This window comes from Chanodichthys erythropterus, chromosome 3 (assembly GCF_024489055.1).
Source record: "Chanodichthys erythropterus isolate Z2021 chromosome 3, ASM2448905v1, whole genome shotgun sequence".
NCBI classification, from domain to species: domain Eukaryota; kingdom Metazoa; phylum Chordata; class Actinopteri; order Cypriniformes; family Xenocyprididae; genus Chanodichthys; species Chanodichthys erythropterus.
Window position 1 is genome coordinate 69,869,072 of NC_090223.1, and position 16,740 is coordinate 69,885,811.

The 16,740-nt window shown below is 39.6% G+C and overlaps 1 protein-coding gene across 1 annotated transcript in view; it reads left to right on the plus strand.

Annotated features, from left to right (window-relative positions):
• The window catches only part of LOC137005681 (uncharacterized), a 1,355,627-nt gene that overhangs the window by 216,448 nt on the left and 1,122,439 nt on the right, over positions 1-16,740 (plus strand). The window lies entirely within an intron of this gene.

Here is a 16,740-nt window from a genome sequence, read left to right on the forward strand (position 1 = left end):
ACATCTTTCCGCTTTTAAACAACATTCCTTCTATGTTCATTCATGTTTATTTGTTGCTATAAAGTAACTAGTATGAAGATATGATGGTTCAAGTGCTTGAGCTGAGGCACTAAAAGCAATCCATCATGACACATTAGAGCAGCCACAAAACGGTTTTAGAATAATTTTACTTGAGTAACTTTTTGCGCGCGTGTGTGTGTGTGAGAGAGAGAGAGAGAGAGAGAGAGAGAGAGAGAGAGAAAAAAAACATGCTGTACACATCTAAATCTGTATTGTAAAATAATTTTAAACAGTTAATTTCTTTATTTAAATCTGGCGTATACTGTGCTGACAATGTTTGCACAAGGTATTACAATTTCTATTAATTCTATGAATAAATACAATTTAGGTAATTAAATATTTTGTACAGTATTATCATTATCATCAGTATTATCATTTTATTATCATTTAAATTTGGAAATTATATACATTTTATAGATGGAAGAGCAGTACATACAAAATCATGCGCATGCACATCAGTCAAGCTCTATGTTGTTTGGTTGTAATGCAACATAGCATGTTTTTTTGAAGCTTATAGGCACAACCTTGCGGACAATTTCCAGAGGTTTCACAATCATTACTGTTGCAGTTGGCACCACTTCTTTTATGTGGGATGGAGAGCCCTCAGACACAAAACCAGGAGTTGCAGTTTGTAAAAGCTGAACTTGGATCAGTGGATTGTTTTTGTGATTATGTATGATATTTACAATTGACTCGATCTTTCCAATGCAACCATTTCTTAGTTGAACTGTAAAACTGTTGTGTTTGTACTCCTTTCCATATTTCTCTGTAGTTAACAGTTTTCCATTTACAATGGCTCTGTCATATATCTCAGCAGAGTACTCATCTTCTTCAGAGAGATCACAGACTGGGAGCATTAGGACCTTATCCTTGTGGACTAGGACTTTTTCTCGAGAGCATCCCAACAAAACAAGATCTTCCAGCTTCTGTGCCTTGGCAACAAGAGGATAAACTCCTAGCCAGTCATTGACAAGCTTGTCCACCCTATTTGAGACATCTGCACTAGTCATCGTTTGTTTCTGTAGTGTTGGAATTGACTGAAGTATATTGAATTGCCGTGCAATTTGAGATGGAATGTAATTTGTTCCATGACACAACCTCTTCAATTTTTGGTTGTGTCCCTCAAATGAAAATGCAGAAGTGCACCAAAGAGGTCCAAACATCTTGACAGTGAAGGGCAAGTGCGTGAGTTGATGGACATTGAAGGACATTTGGCACAAACCATATGTCGTTGGTATCTCCTGCACAAACTTTGTTATTTTGGATGTTGCTGCTGCCAAGTCACTTTCTGTGATGGTGTCTTTAAGAAGGCAAAAAATGGCAGTGACCAGAAGTAGCCAATGCTTCAAAAATTTTGTTGGAAGAATCTTGTACAGAACAGGTCCACTGTAGAACAATAGCCAGCTTTGGCATTCTGCAGCCTTCCACCTTTGTGCTACTTTCACAGTACGTGGTACTCTTGGTATATCAGATGGAGGTTTGATGGTAAGCAGCCTTTGATCAACATGCTTATGTGATGTCCCAATATACCAAGGACTGTCATGGTACTTGCTATTAAACCACAAGTCCAAAAATTGCTTTGTCACTCCCAAGAGAACACAGTGCATGTAGTCAGTTGGAAAGCTGTCCACAATGTCAAAACCTGTGGAGGGATTCAGCAGGACTAATGGTGATACTGTCTTCACACCAAAAAACATGGTCAACATCATTCTCAATGGCCATCTGCCCAGATTCAATGACATGGCCATGGGTTCTTTTCTGTGCCTCAGTGGGTGGATAGACTCTGGCATATCCTCTTCCCTTTGGCACTGTTTTTCCTTCATTTAAGCAATGGCCACATCCATATGCACCATTGAACTGATGGATACCTTGAAGCACACATCGGGCTACTGCGTCACATGAACATATGATAGGGAAAACTCTAGACACCACAGTTGTTTTCGTATGTGGGTGCTTCCATTCCAGACCATTTGAATTGACTTTAAGGATGTCATCCACAAATTGCTTGAGATAGGTGGACATGTCAGGTTTACCACGTCCAAACCAGACACCTGCGAGTATCATGTTTTTGAAACGAACATTTGGTGGGAGTTCATTGATTACACATCTGATGGGCCACAATGAGAAAGGTGAAGACTTAAACAATGGAATGCCATCACAGTTCCATAGTAGAGGTCTACACGGAGGACCCGAGACCCGAGGACCCGGGACCCGACCCGAGATCCGTACGGGTTCGGGGCTATGTTTTAAATGGTTAGCCGGGTCCGGGTCGGGTCTCAATCTATTACTTCGGGTCCCGGGTCTGTTTAATATTGTGTGTAATACCCGAGTCGCGAGAACTTGAAGAACACTAGATAATTACCAGAGCCAGTCAGCAGTGCTGTGAGTGTGTTTGAAAAAAAAAAATGAAGAAAAAAAAAACCCTGAAGCGATCTCGTCAGAAACAGGGTAGGCGGAGTGAACGCACACGCGCGGTGATAATGGATACCTTCATGAGTGATGTGAGAAAAAAGCTAAAAGAAAATGAATATAAAGAAGTTAAACCTACCGGCACCTCTTCAGTCTGGGCCTCCTTCATGCAAATTGTGGACAAAGACAAGAAAAAAGTAAGCGCCGTTAAGTGTACTGGGTGTGACGCACTGTTAAAGTTTGATTCATCCAAAACAGGCACGTCGCATCTTTTAAAGCATTCCAGGTCGTGTGGAAAAAATGTTTTGACCCAATCATCAGTGGCGTCATTTGTTAGATTGGGTGTTATTCCAAAAAAAGCAAAAGATGCTATTTTAGAAAAATGCACAAAAGTCTGCGCAAAGGATTTAAGGGCCTTTAGCATGTTTGAAACACCCGCGTTCACCGAATTGGCGCAGACGATATTAGACGCGGGAGCAACACATGGCCGGTGTAATGTAAAGGACTTACTTCCATCTGGTGTGACGGTATCTCGTTTCACACAGAAGAAATATGAAAGTCTCAGAGCAGAGCTCCTGCCAACAGTTAGGAAAGCCATAGCTGAGGGATTGGCGTGCGGAGCATCCACAGACATGTGGACAGATGACCACAGGAAGGTCAGTTACACCTGTATAACACTGCATAATATAGATGATGACTGGGAGTTTAATACTAGGGTCATATGCACATGTGCATTTCCACTCGGGGCAAAGAAAACGGCCTTAAACCTGAAGACAGAACTGCTCAAGCAACTGGGTGAATTTGGTCTGACCCCAGATGAGATCGACAGACTGGTGTTTGTCAGTGACCAAGGTGCAAATGTGCAGGCAGCGCTCTCCCGATGGGTGCACAGAAGCTGTGTAGCACACGTACTGAATACAGTGCTAAAGCACACCTTCAAGAAGTCTAAGGAAGGTGATGATGATGGTGATGGAGATGAGGAAGAACTGCAACAAGTGAGAAGCTGCATTGAGCAGTGCAAGGTCCTGACCACATTTTTTAAACACTCTGGATTACAACTTCGACTCAAGCAGTCTTTGAAGCAAGAATGTGAAACAAGATGGAACACTAAACTGGAGATGGTCAAATCTGTGCTTAATGCATTTGAAGACATTCAGTCCATTCTGCTTGAACGAGGAGAGATGCATCGCATGAGTCACATTTCCAAAGACATTCTTCAGATGCTTGTCCAATTCCTTCAGCCTTTTAAGCAGGCAACTGAAGAGCTCAGTGGCTCAAAGTATTGTACAATCAACTTAGTGGCCCTCTGGAAAACCACGCTGATGACCCATTGCCAATTCTCCCAGGCTGATCCAGCGCCACTCAGGATACTGAAACAGAGGTGAGATCTAATTACTCTTCTAATTTCTAACACATTGCCTGTATTTGTAACTGTGCTCTATATATATATATATATATATATATATATATATATATATATATATATATATAATATATATATATATAAATATTAATATTATTAATTTAATTTATTCACTGTTTGCTATAGTTAGACCTATTAAGGGTTGTTTAATGCATTATTCTGAATTGATTCTATTATGTTCTATTTATTAGGTGCATGTTACTTTTGGCTGAACGGATAGTTTTGGGACATCATGAAAAGCTTGCCGTTCTGCTCTGGCCAAAATTCAAGCAGCTTCGGATGTTCACCACAGAAGAGAGGGAGGAAATATATCAAGGTGCACGAAGAGAGTTGGAAAGCTTCCCTAAAAATGCTAGAACTGAGGTGAAAGCCCAGCAGGCGCAAGAGAAAGATAAGGAGATTGCTGGGCAAGTACCACCACCACCAGGACCAGTGCCGCTCTTTAGCCAGTGGGCTGATATCGAGGATGCTGAACTGAACACAGGGCTTGATGAACTTGAACAATATTTGAAGCACAAGCCCACAATGGAAAATGATAGAGACATCCTTGGTTTTTGGAAACACAACCAAAATATGTTTCCATCAATGGCACGACTGGCAAGAAAAATTCTTTGTGTGCCTGCATCCAGTGTGAGTTGTGAGTCGGCCTTCAACATCTCTGGTCGCACATTGGAGAATCGTCGGACCTGCCTCAGCACTGCTAGTGTAAATGCTTTGCTGTTTCTGAACAGCAACATGTCAACATAAAAATTAAATCAGCCCTACTACACCTCAAATCACCATGTTATTACACATGGCTTAGAGAGCTGAAGTTTTTTATGTTTATTTATTTATTTATTTATTTTTGCACTGACTGCATATTTATCATTTCATAGGGCAAGGCTTCAAGAACATTTATTTTGAATTAGGATATGCTGTATCATAGTAAATGACTTGCAAGGGCAGTTTAATGTTTTACTAGCTGAAAAAGATCTATGGTTGCTAAGGTTTTTTTGCAGGCAAGGTTTTATAGCCTATATTACACCTAAAAGCAGCACTTTATTTACTTCAAGATGGTATTTTGTGTTTGTTTAATTAAGCTAGCCATCATTAATTGCTTCTTTGTTGACATGCATGGTTTTGTGTACAGCAGGGAATCAGATAATTATTTTCTATATAAGTTTATTTTATTTCTATATTTAATTTAGTTTTTCTTGGACTCTGTTCTTGGGAGTAATTATTGATTTATGTAGGTGTAATTTTGAGTTCATGTTCTTATGCTGTGCAATAAATGCAAACAAACTTAAAATCTCGAAAACTGCTTGCAGACTTGGACACTAACATTTAAATAAAATATTTCTAAACAGCAACAAAACCTTAGATGAACTGTAACATAAAATGTTTTCTATGACGCTCAAATTGCGTTAAAAAGTTTAGATTTTGTTGCTCCAGGCAGCAAACGCGCATGTGCGCATGTGCCCTGTGAATTGTTTCTATGGCTACCAGTCCAAAGTTTCTGCAGTGACGCAATGACTTTAGCTTTGACAATTGGCTCTTTTATTTAGAAGGCGGGACTTATTCCGCCATACCGCGCTTTGCACTTTCTCTAATTTTTATAATTTAATGAATGAACCGTCTTGTTGTTATATGTAAAATTTTTGCTCAGACTCGGCTCAGAGAGCACATAGATGATATAACAAATAAGTAAATCTAAAGTCGGTAGCCATGGCACTGGACGAGCAATCCAAATGGGCAAACAGTCTAAATTATTATGCTAACGTAGTTGACTAGGGATATAAAAATGCAAAACTGCAAAGTCGCATTTGTCATCCGTCACCGTGACTGCAAGTGGACCTTTGAAGCTGGAATAATGAGTGGATTAAGCATTTCAGTTGGCAAGAGGAATAACATGGATGGAACTTTCTTTGAAAGCAGGATTATGCATCACAGTCAGGTTCAAGGGAGAAGGCTAGGTAAGACAAAAAGTTTAATTCTAAAGCAACTTGTTTATTGACTTGTTAATAGCTGTGGAATATTATGCCGATCGGGTCCAGTCGGGTCCCGGCCGGGTTCGGGTCCAGCTTTCGGTTCCGCGTCGGTTCCGGGTAGTACATTTTTGACATGTTTCGGTTCTGCACGGGCTCGGGTCCAACTTTCAAAATAATAGACGGGCCGGGTCGGTTCAGTGTAGCACATTTACTTCGAATTTTTGGACCCGTGTAGACCTCTATTCCATAGTAGTGATATGTCATTCGCTGTGAAATTAGGGAGGGTTTGATACATTTCACCCTTTCTCACATCATTTGTTCCATTTCCTTCTGACTGAAATGCACACTCTTCTTTTTGTAGAATGTCTCTTAGCTGGTCTTCAATAGAGAGACTTATATAAAAATTGCCTTCTGCAATACTCTTTTGTGGGTCGTTTATCTCATTACACTCTGGACAGTGCATGTTGTTCTTTGAAAGATGTGCCTGGCAAAACTTGCAGAAAAGGTGAACATTTAGAGACTCTGATGGATCATGAAATAGTTTTCGGAAGAGGTGGAGAGACTGTGGCAATATGTTGCTACTCGGAAGAAAGACATTTAAGAGCTTTAAAAGGTCTTCCACAGCACTTGCTGTTAAACTGTGCCTCAATGAAAAGGACAAAATTAGAAGTACGGCCTGTGCAATTGTTATCTCTGATCCTGTGTAAAGAGGTGCCCCAAATTTTTCAAATTGTGTATTTGAATTAGAATTTGTGTCAGCAGTGTCATCCATAGCAGAGTCTACTTCTCCCTGAGTGTCATTCCATTCATCTTCACCATGGTCCATTTCATCAACAGAATCATAAAATTCCTCGTCTTCCTCACTGTCCTCAAGGGAGTCATTCTGATGGATAACATCATCCCAGTTGTAATGAGGAGTGCTGTTTATTCGCCATCGACTTGTCTTTGGAAGAGTGCAACTCGATTCTGGGTCCAAAAACCTATATGATCAAGGACTATTTAGGGGCCAAGCACCGAAGGTGCTTAGGCACCTATTGTTATTGTTGGCGTTCCGTACGCTTATTATTATTCTTCCGCTTCTTCTTCCGCTCTTGAAGTCTATGGCAGCCCATAGAACCGCTTGCGGGAAAGTTGTGAAATTTGGCACACAGTTAGAGGACAGTCTGACCTTTGTCCATAGCAAATTTGGAGTCTCTAACTCAATCCCTCTAGCGCCATCAGCTGTCCAAAGTTGCACTTATGTTTATGTTAATAACTTTTGAACCATAAGGGCTAGAAACAAAATTCTTTTTTCCTCTGATTCCTTGGGTCAAGACGAATCGATTGCACCATATGACGTCATTTTCCGTCATGAAAATTTTTCCGCCATTTTGAATTTTCTGAAAAACGTACTTTTTCGAACTCCTCCTAGGCCGTTACTCCAATTTTCACGAAAATTTAACCAGATCATCTTCAGACCATGCCGACAAAATGTTATGGAATTCAAGTTGATTTCTCAAACCGTTTTCGAAAAACACGCAAACGAATTGTACGTAGTGCTTGCGAAAATAGACATAAGGCTGTATCTCCGCAACGCTTTATCGTATTCAGACCAAACTTGGTAACTGTCATCACAAGCATGACCTGAGGCAACATGCAGCGTTTCGGCGCAGCGCCACCTAGTGGTGCGGAGATATGAAAAATGGCTATTTTTACTTATAACTTCTGATGGGTTTGGCCAAAAATCATGAATTTGGTCTCGTTGGATTCGGGGAATCATGCCGAGTCGAATGATATCCAATTTTCCCATATTGGACATTTTGGCCGTCGGCCATTTTAAATTTGGTGCTAAAATGCTGTATTTTACGAACGCATTAGCGTATCGTTATGAAACTCGGTATGGGTCATCAGCACAATGCCCTGAAGGAGCATACCAAGTTTAGGACCAGCGCCACCTTGTGGTCAAAAGTTATAACAAAATTTACAAAAATGCTAATAACTTTTGACTATATTAACCGATTGTAATGAAACTGTTTTCAGTAGATTCCTTGGGTCATGCTGAGAACATAGATATCAAACTTTCCATAGTCAGCTGAACTTCCTGTCCGCCATATTGTTTTTCTTTAAAAACCTACTTTTTCGAACTCCTCCTAGACCGTTGCTCCGATTTTCACCAAAATCGAACCGTATCATCTTCAGACCATGCTGACAAAAAGTTATGGATTTCAAGTCGATAAGTCAAACCGTTTTCGTATACCAGAGCAACGAATTTGAGGCATGATGCAAAAATGACTCTTGAAGCTGTATCTCTACAATGCTTCGACATATTCAGACCAAACTTGGTACGTGTCATCACAAGCATGACCTGAGGCATCATACAGTGTTTCGGCGCAGCGCCACCTACTGGAGTGGAGATATGAAAAATGGCTGTTTTTGCTTATAACTTCTGATGGGTTTGACCAAAATTCATAAATTTGGTATGGTTCATCAGGACAATGCCCTGAAGGAGCCTGAGAAGTTTCGGACCAGCACCACCTTGTGGTCAAAAGTTATAACAAAATTGACAAAAATGCTAATAACTTTTGATAATATCTACCGATTGTAATGAAACTGGTCTCAATAGATTCCTTGGGTCATGCTGAGAACATAGATATCAAATTTGCCATATTCAGCTGAACTTCCTGTCCGCCATATTGTTTTTCTTTAAAAACCTACTTTTTCAAACTCCTCCTAGACCTTTGCTCCGATTTTCACCAAAATTGAACCGTATCATCTTCAGACCATGCCGACAAAAAGTTATGGATTTCAAGTTGATAAGTCAAACCGTTTTCGTATACCGGAGCAAAGAATTTGAGAGATGATGCAAAAATTACTCTTGAAGCTGTATCTCTACAATGCTTTGACATATTCAGACCAAACTTGGTACGTGTCATCACAAGCATGACCTGAGGCATCATACAGTGTTTCGGCGCAGCGCCACCTACTGGAGTGGAGATATGAAAAATGGCTATTTTTGCTTATAACTTCTGATGGGTTTGACCAAAATTCATTAATTTGGTATGGGTCATCAGGACAATGCCCTGAAGCAGCCTGAGAAGTTTCGGACCAGCGCCACCTCGTGCTCAAAAGTTATAACAAACTTGACAAAAATGCTAATAACTTTTTTTTCTAATTGCTCACTGCTGCTGTTGGTCTGATGCTCACGGCCATGTTGGCTGGCTTCTTGTGCCGTTTTTGTGCTTGGCCCCGTAATTGCTGCTTGCAGCTATATTTTTATTTTTTTTTATTCTTCTTCTTCTTCTTCTTCTTCTTCTTCTTCCGCTCTTGAAGTCTATGGCAACCCATAGAACCGCTTGCGGGAAAGTTGTGAAATTTGGCACACAGTTAGAGGACAGTCTGACCTTTGTCCACAGCAAATTTGGAGTCTCTATCTCAATCCCTCTAGCGCCACCAGCTGTCCAAAGTTGCACTTATGTTTATGTTAATAACTTTTGAACCATAAGGGCTAGAAACAAAACTCTTTTTTCCTCTGATTCCTTGGGTCAAGACGAATCGATCGCACCCTATGACGTCATTTTCCGTCATGAAAATTTTTCCGCCATTTTGAATTTTCTGAAAAACTTACTTTTTCGAACTCCTCCTAGGCCGTTACTCCGATTTTCATGAAAATTGAATCAGATCATCTTCAGACCATGCTGACAAAAAGTTATGGAATTCAAGTTGATTCCTCAAACCGTTTTCGAAAAACTCACGAACGAATTGTACGTAGTGCTTGCGAAAACAGAAGTAAGGCTGTATCTCCGCAACGCTTTATCTTATTCAGACCAAACTTGGTACATGTCATCACAAGCATGACCTGAGGTACCATGCAGTGTTTCGGCGCAGCGCCACCTACTGGTGCGGAGATATGAAAAATGGGTATTTTTGCTTATAACTTCTGATGGGTTTGTCCAAAAATCATAAATTTGGTCTCGTTGGATTAGGGGAATCATGCCGAGTCGAATGATATCCAATTTTCCCAATTCGGCCATTTTGGCCGTCGGCCATTTTGAATTTTGTGCTAAAATGCTGTATTTTATGAACGCAGTAACGTATCTTTACAAAACTTGGTATGGGTCATCAGCACAATGAAGGAGCCTGAGAAGTTTCGGCACAGCGCCACCTTGTGGTCAAAAGTTATAACAAAATTTACAAAAATGCTAATAACTTTTGACTGTATTCACCAATTGTAATGAAACTGGTCTCAGTAGATTCCTTGGGTCATGCTGAGAACATAGATATCACATTTGCTATAGTCAGCTAAACTTCCTGTCCGCCATATTGTTTTTCTTCAAAAACCTACTTTTTCGAACTCCTCCTAGACCGTTGCTCCAATTTTCACCAAAATTGAACCGTGTCATAGTCAGACCATGCCGACAAAAAGTTATGGATTTCAAGTCGATATGTCAAACCGTTTTCGTATACCAGAGCAAAGAATTTGAGGCATGATGCAAAAACGACTCTTGAAGCTGTATCTCTTCAGTGCTTTGACATATTCAGACCAAACTTGGTATGTGTCTTCACAAGCATGACCTTGAGGCAGCATACTCTGTTTCGGCGCAGCACCACCTACTGGAGTGGAGATATGAAAAATGGATTTTTTTGCTTATAACTTCTGATGGGTTTGACCAAAATTCATAAATTTGGTATGGGTCATCAGGACAATGCACTGAAGGAGCCTGAGAAGTTTCGGACCAGCGCCACCTTGTGGTCAAAAGATATAACAAAATTGACAAAAATGCTAATAACTTTTTTTCTAATTGCTCACTACTGCTGTTGGTCTGATGCTCCCAGCCATGTTGGCTTGCTTCTTGTGCCATTTTTGTGCTTGGCCCCGTAATTGCTGCTTGCAGCTATATTTCTTCTTCTTCTTCTTCTTCTTCCGCTCTTGAAGTCTATGGCAGCCCATAGAACCGCTTGCGGGAAAGTTGTGAAATTTGGCACACAGTCAGAGGACAGTCTGACCTTTGTCCATAGCAAATTTGGAGTCTCTAACTCAATCCCTCTAGCGCCACCAGCTGTCCAAAGTTGCACTTATGTTTATGTTAATAACTTTTGAACCATAAGGGCTAGAAACACAATTCTTTTTTCCTCTTATTCCTTGGCTCAAGACGAATCGAACACACCATATGACGTCATTTTCCGTCATGAAAATTTTTCCGCCATTTTGAATTTTCTGAAAAACGTACTTTTTCGAACTCCTCCTAGGCCGTTACTCCGATTTTCATGAAAATTAAATCAGATCATCTTCAGACCATGCTGACAAAAAGTTATGGAATTCAAGTTGATTCCTCAAACCGTTTTCGAAAAACTAACGAACGAATTGTACGTAGTGCATGCGAAAACAGAAGTAAGGCTGTATCTCCGCAACGCTTTATCGTATTCAGACCAAACTTGGTACATGTCATCACAAGCATGACCTGAGGTACCATGCAGTGTTTCGGCGCAGCGCCACCTACTGGTGCGGAGATATGAAAAATGGGTATTTTTGCTTATAACTTCTGATGGGTTTGTCCAAAAATCATAAATTTGGTCTCGTTGGATTCGGGGAATCATGCCGAGTCGAATGATATCCAATTTTCCCAATTCGGCCATTTTGAATTATGTGCTAAAATGCTGTATTTTACGAACGCATTAACGTATCTTTACAAAACTTGGTATGGGTCATCAGCACAATGCCCTGAAGGAGCCTGAGAAGTTTCGGCACAGCGCCGCCTTGTGGTCAAAAGTTATAACAAAATTTACAAAAATGCTAATAACTTTTGACTGTATTCACCAATTGTAATGAAACTGGTTTCTGTAGATTCCTTGGGTCATGCTGAGAACAAAGATATCAAATTTGCCATAGTCAGCTAAACTTCCTGTCCGCCATATTGTTTTTCTTTAAAAACCTACTTTTTCGAACTCCTCCTAGACCGTTGCTCCGATTTTCACCAAAATTGAACCGTGTCATCGTCAGACCATGCCGACAAAAAGTTATGGGTTTCAAGTCGATATGTCAAACCGTTTTCGTATACCAGAGCAAAGAATTTGAGGCATGATGCAAAAACGACTCTTGAAGCTGTATCTCTTCAGTGCTTTGACATATTCAGACCAAACTTGGTATGTGTCTTCACAAGCATGACCTGAGGCAGCATACTCTGTTTCGGCGCAGCGCCACCTACTGGAGTGGAGATATGAAAAATGGATTTTTTTGCTTATAACTTCTGATGGGTTTGACCAAAATTCATAAATTTGGTATGGGTCATCAGGACAATGCACTGAAGGAGCCTGAGAAGTTTCGGACCAGCGCCACCTTGTGGTCAAAAGATATAACAAAATTGACAAAAATGCTAATAACTTTTTTTCTAATTGCTCACTACTGCTGTTGGTCTGATGCTCCCAGCCATGTTGGCTTGCTTCTTGTGCCATTTTTGTGCTTGGCCCCGTAATTGCTGCTTGCAGCTATATTTATTCTTCTTCTTCTTCTTCTTCTTCCGCTCTTGAAGTCTATGGCAGCCCATAGAACCGCTTGCGGGAAAGTTGTGAAATTTGGCACACAGTCAGAGGACAGTCTGACCTTTGTCCATAGCAAATTTGGAGTCTCTAACTCAATCCCTCTAGCGCCACCAGCTGTCCAAAGTTGCACTTATGTTTATGTTAATAACTTTTGAACCATAAGGGCTAGAAACACAATTCTTTTTTCCTCTTATTCCTTGGCTCAAGACGAATCGAACGCACCATATGACGTCATTTTCCGTCATGAAAATTTTTCCGCCATTTTGAATTTTCTGAAAAACGTACTTTTTCAAACTCCTCCTAGGCCGTTACTCCGATTTTCATGAAAATTGAATCAGATCATCTTCAGACCATGCTGACAAAAAGTTATGGAATTCAAGTTGATTCCTCAAACCGTTTTCGAAAAACTAACGAACGAATTGTACGTAGTGCATGCGAAAACAGAAGTAAGGCTGTATCTCCGCAACGCTTTATCGTATTCAGACCAAACTTGGTACATGTCATCACAAGCATGACCTGAGGTACCATGCAGTGTTTCGGCGCAGCGCCACCTACTGGTGCGGAGATATGAAAAATGGGTATTTTTGCTTATAACTTCTGATGGGTTTGTCCAAAAGTCATAAATTTGGTCTCGTTGGATTCGGGGAATCATGCCGAGTCGAATGATATCCAATTTTCCCAATTCGGCCATTTTGAATTATGTGCTAAAATGCTGTATTTTACGAACGCATTAACGTATCTTTACAAAACTTGGTATGGGTCATCAGCACAATGCCCTGAAGGAGCCTGAGAAGTTTCGGCACAGCGCCGCCTTGTGGTCAAAAGTTATAACAAAATTTACAAAAATGCTAATAACTTTTGACTGTATTCACCAATTGTAATGAAACTGGTTTCTGTAGATTCCTTGGGTCATGCTGAGAACAAAGATATCAAATTTGCCATAGTCAGCTAAACTTCCTGTCCGCCATATTGTTTTTCTTTAAAAACCTACTTTTTCGAACTCCTCCTAGACCGTTGCTCCGATTTTCACCAAAATTGAACCGTGTCATCGTCAGACCATGCCGACAAAAAGTTATGGGTTTCAAGTCGATATGTCAAACCGTTTTCGTATACCAGAGCAAAGAATTTGAGGCATGATGCAAAAACGACTCTTGAAGCTGTATCTCTTCAGTGCTTTGACATATTCAGACCAAACTTGGTATGTGTCTTCACAAGCATGACCTGAGGCAGCATACTCTGTTTCGGCGCAGCGCCACCTACTGGAGTGGAGATATGAAAAATGGATTTTTTTGCTTATAACTTCTGATGGGTTTGACCAAAATTCATAAATTTGGTATGGGTCATCAGGACAATGCACTGAAGGAGCCTGAGAAGTTTCGGACCAGCGCCACCTTGTGGTCAAAAGATATAACAAAATTGACAAAAATGCTAATAACTTTTTTTCTAATTGCTCACTACTGCTGTTGGTCTGATGCTCCCAGCCATGTTGGCTTGCTTCTTGTGCCATTTTTGTGCTTGGCCCCGTAATTGCTGCTTGCAGCTATATTTATTCTTCTTCTTCTTCTTCTTCTTCCGCTCTTGAAGTCTATGGCAGCCCATAGAACCGCTTGCGGGAAAGTTGTGAAATTTGGCACACAGTCAGGACAGGACAGTCTGACCTTTGTCCATAGCAAATTTGGAGTCTCTAACTCAATCCCTCTAGCGCCACCAGCTGTCCAAAGTTGCACTTATGTTTATGTTAATAACTTTTAAACCATAAGGGCTAGAAACACAATTCTTTTTTCCTCTTATTCCTTGGCTCAAGACGAATCGAACGCACCATATGACGTCATTTTCCGTCATGAAAATGTTTCCGCCATTTTGAATTTTCTGAAAAACTTACTTTTTCGAACTCCTCCTAGGCCGTTACTCCGATTTTCATGAAAATTGAATCAGATCATCTTCAGACCATGCTGACAAAAAGTTATGGAATTCAAGTTGATTCCTCAAACCGTTTTCGAAAAACTAACGAACGAATTGTACGTAGTGCTTGCGAAAACAGAAGTAAGGCTGTATCTCCGCAACGCTTTATCTTATTCAGACCAAACTTGGTACATGTCATCACAAGCATGACCTGAGGTACCATGCAGTGTTTCGGCGCAGCGCCACCTACTGGTGCGGAGATATGAAAAATGGGTATTTTTGCTTATAACTTCTGATGGGTTTGTCCAAAAATCATAAATTTGGTCTCGTTGGATTCGGGGAATCATGCCGAGTCGAATGATATCCAATTTTCCCAATTCGGCCATTTTGGCCGTCGGCCATTTTGAATTTTGTGCTAAAATGCTGTATTTTACGAACGCATTAACGTATCTTTACAAAACTTGGTATGGGTCATCAGCACAATGCCCTGAAGGAGCCTGAGAAGTTTCGACACAGCGCCGCCTTGTGGTAAAAGGTTATAACAAAATTTACAAAAATGCTAATAACTTTTGACTGTATTCACCAATTGTAATGAAACTGGTCTCAGTAGATTCCTTGGGTCATGCTGAGAACAAAGATATCAAATTTGCCATAGTCAGCTAAACTTCCTGTCCGCCATATTGTTTTTCTTTAAAAACCTACTTTTTCGAACTCCTCCTAGACCGTTGCTCCGATTTTCACCAAAATTGAACCATGTCATCGTCAGACCATGCCGACAAAAAGTTATGGATTTCAAGTCGATATGTCAAACCGTTTTCGTATACCAGAGCAAAGAATTTGAGGCATGATGCAAAAACGACTCTTGAAGCTGTATCTCTTCAGTGCTTTGACATATTCAGACCAAACTTGGTATGTGTCTTCACAAGCATGACCTGAGGCAGCATACTCTGTTTCGGCGCAGCGCCACCTACTGGAGTGGAGATATTAAAAATGCCATTTTTGCTTATAACTTCTGATGGGTTTGACCAAAATTCATAAATTTGGTATGGGTCATCAGGACAATGCACTGAAGGAGCCTGAGAAGTTTCGGACCAGCGCCACCTTGTGGTCAAAAGATATAACAAAATTGACAAAAATGCTAATAACTTTTTTTCTAATTGCTCACTACTGCTGTTGGTCTGATGCTCCCAGCCATGTTGGCTTGCTTCTTGTGCCATTTTTGTGCTTGGCCCCGTAATTGCTGCTTGCAGCTATATTTTAACATGTGACTCTTTTGAAGTAATAATATGATAAAGCCATAAAATGTCTTTAACCCTCTGGTACTGTTTAGTTATTTTTGTGTTTTGAAGTTTTACAATTTCATTTTTACTTCATTGAAATGGTACAAAGCTTGGTGACTTTTGTGGCACTTGCTGAAGTATCAGAATCAGCTATTTCGTAAAAAGTACAAAGCAATGAATGGGGCTGAACTCTGAAATATCAAGAGTACAAAACACGAGACAGAGTGGGTTTGAGATGGTCTACTGGTTGACTCAACTAAGGAAAACACTTAATGACTAGCTGAAACATTCTTATATTAAACTCAACACACTTAAATGTTCCTTCTACTGAAGCATATTTAAATACTTACACACAGACTTTAAACATTGATTAAATGCAACTGGCTCTGACTCAGCAGGGGTTTTTTTGTTTTGTTTTTGGATTTTTATGTTGTAATTATATTACAAAATGTTTTTTACTGTAATCAATGTAAAAACTGACACTTCATATGACCATTTCTAAATAAATAAATAAATAGTCATCTTATTTAGATGATTTTCTAAATAAATATTTCATCATACATATTAATAGTATTAAAATATGGATGTGTTCACTCAGTACCTGTTCTCATATATATTTTATGTTCTTATGCTTGTTTCTATATGTTCTTCTTTGTTTGTTTGCTCTTTGTTTGTTTTTGTTTTGCTTTATGCAATGCTTTGGCAATATGTACCTAAATATGTCATGCCAATAAAGCAATATGAATTGAATTGAAAGAGTTTTATTTTTATATATATTTTTTTAACTATTTTTTAAAAATATTTTCTTTATTTTTTTCTCTGGTCCGCAAACAATACTAGTGTGATTACAGTAAATAAACAATACTAGAGGGTTTAAAAACTTTCTTTACAACAAAAATAATCATATCATAACAGTATTGTATAAGATGTAAAATGTCCATAAATATCTTTGTTTTATTAATGTATTCAATTTACTCATTATTTGAAATGTATGAACTTTTATTAACTTCAAACTGTAAAAAAAAAAAAAAAAAAAAAAAAGGCTACCTTTTGTAAGGGCCTCTTTGTCTTGCATTCATTTCAACGTAGGGTTATCTTCTTTAGTTGAATCACGTGGTCACTGTTGTGCAAAACTAGTACACAACTACACTGTGAATAATAATAATAATAATAATAATTTCAG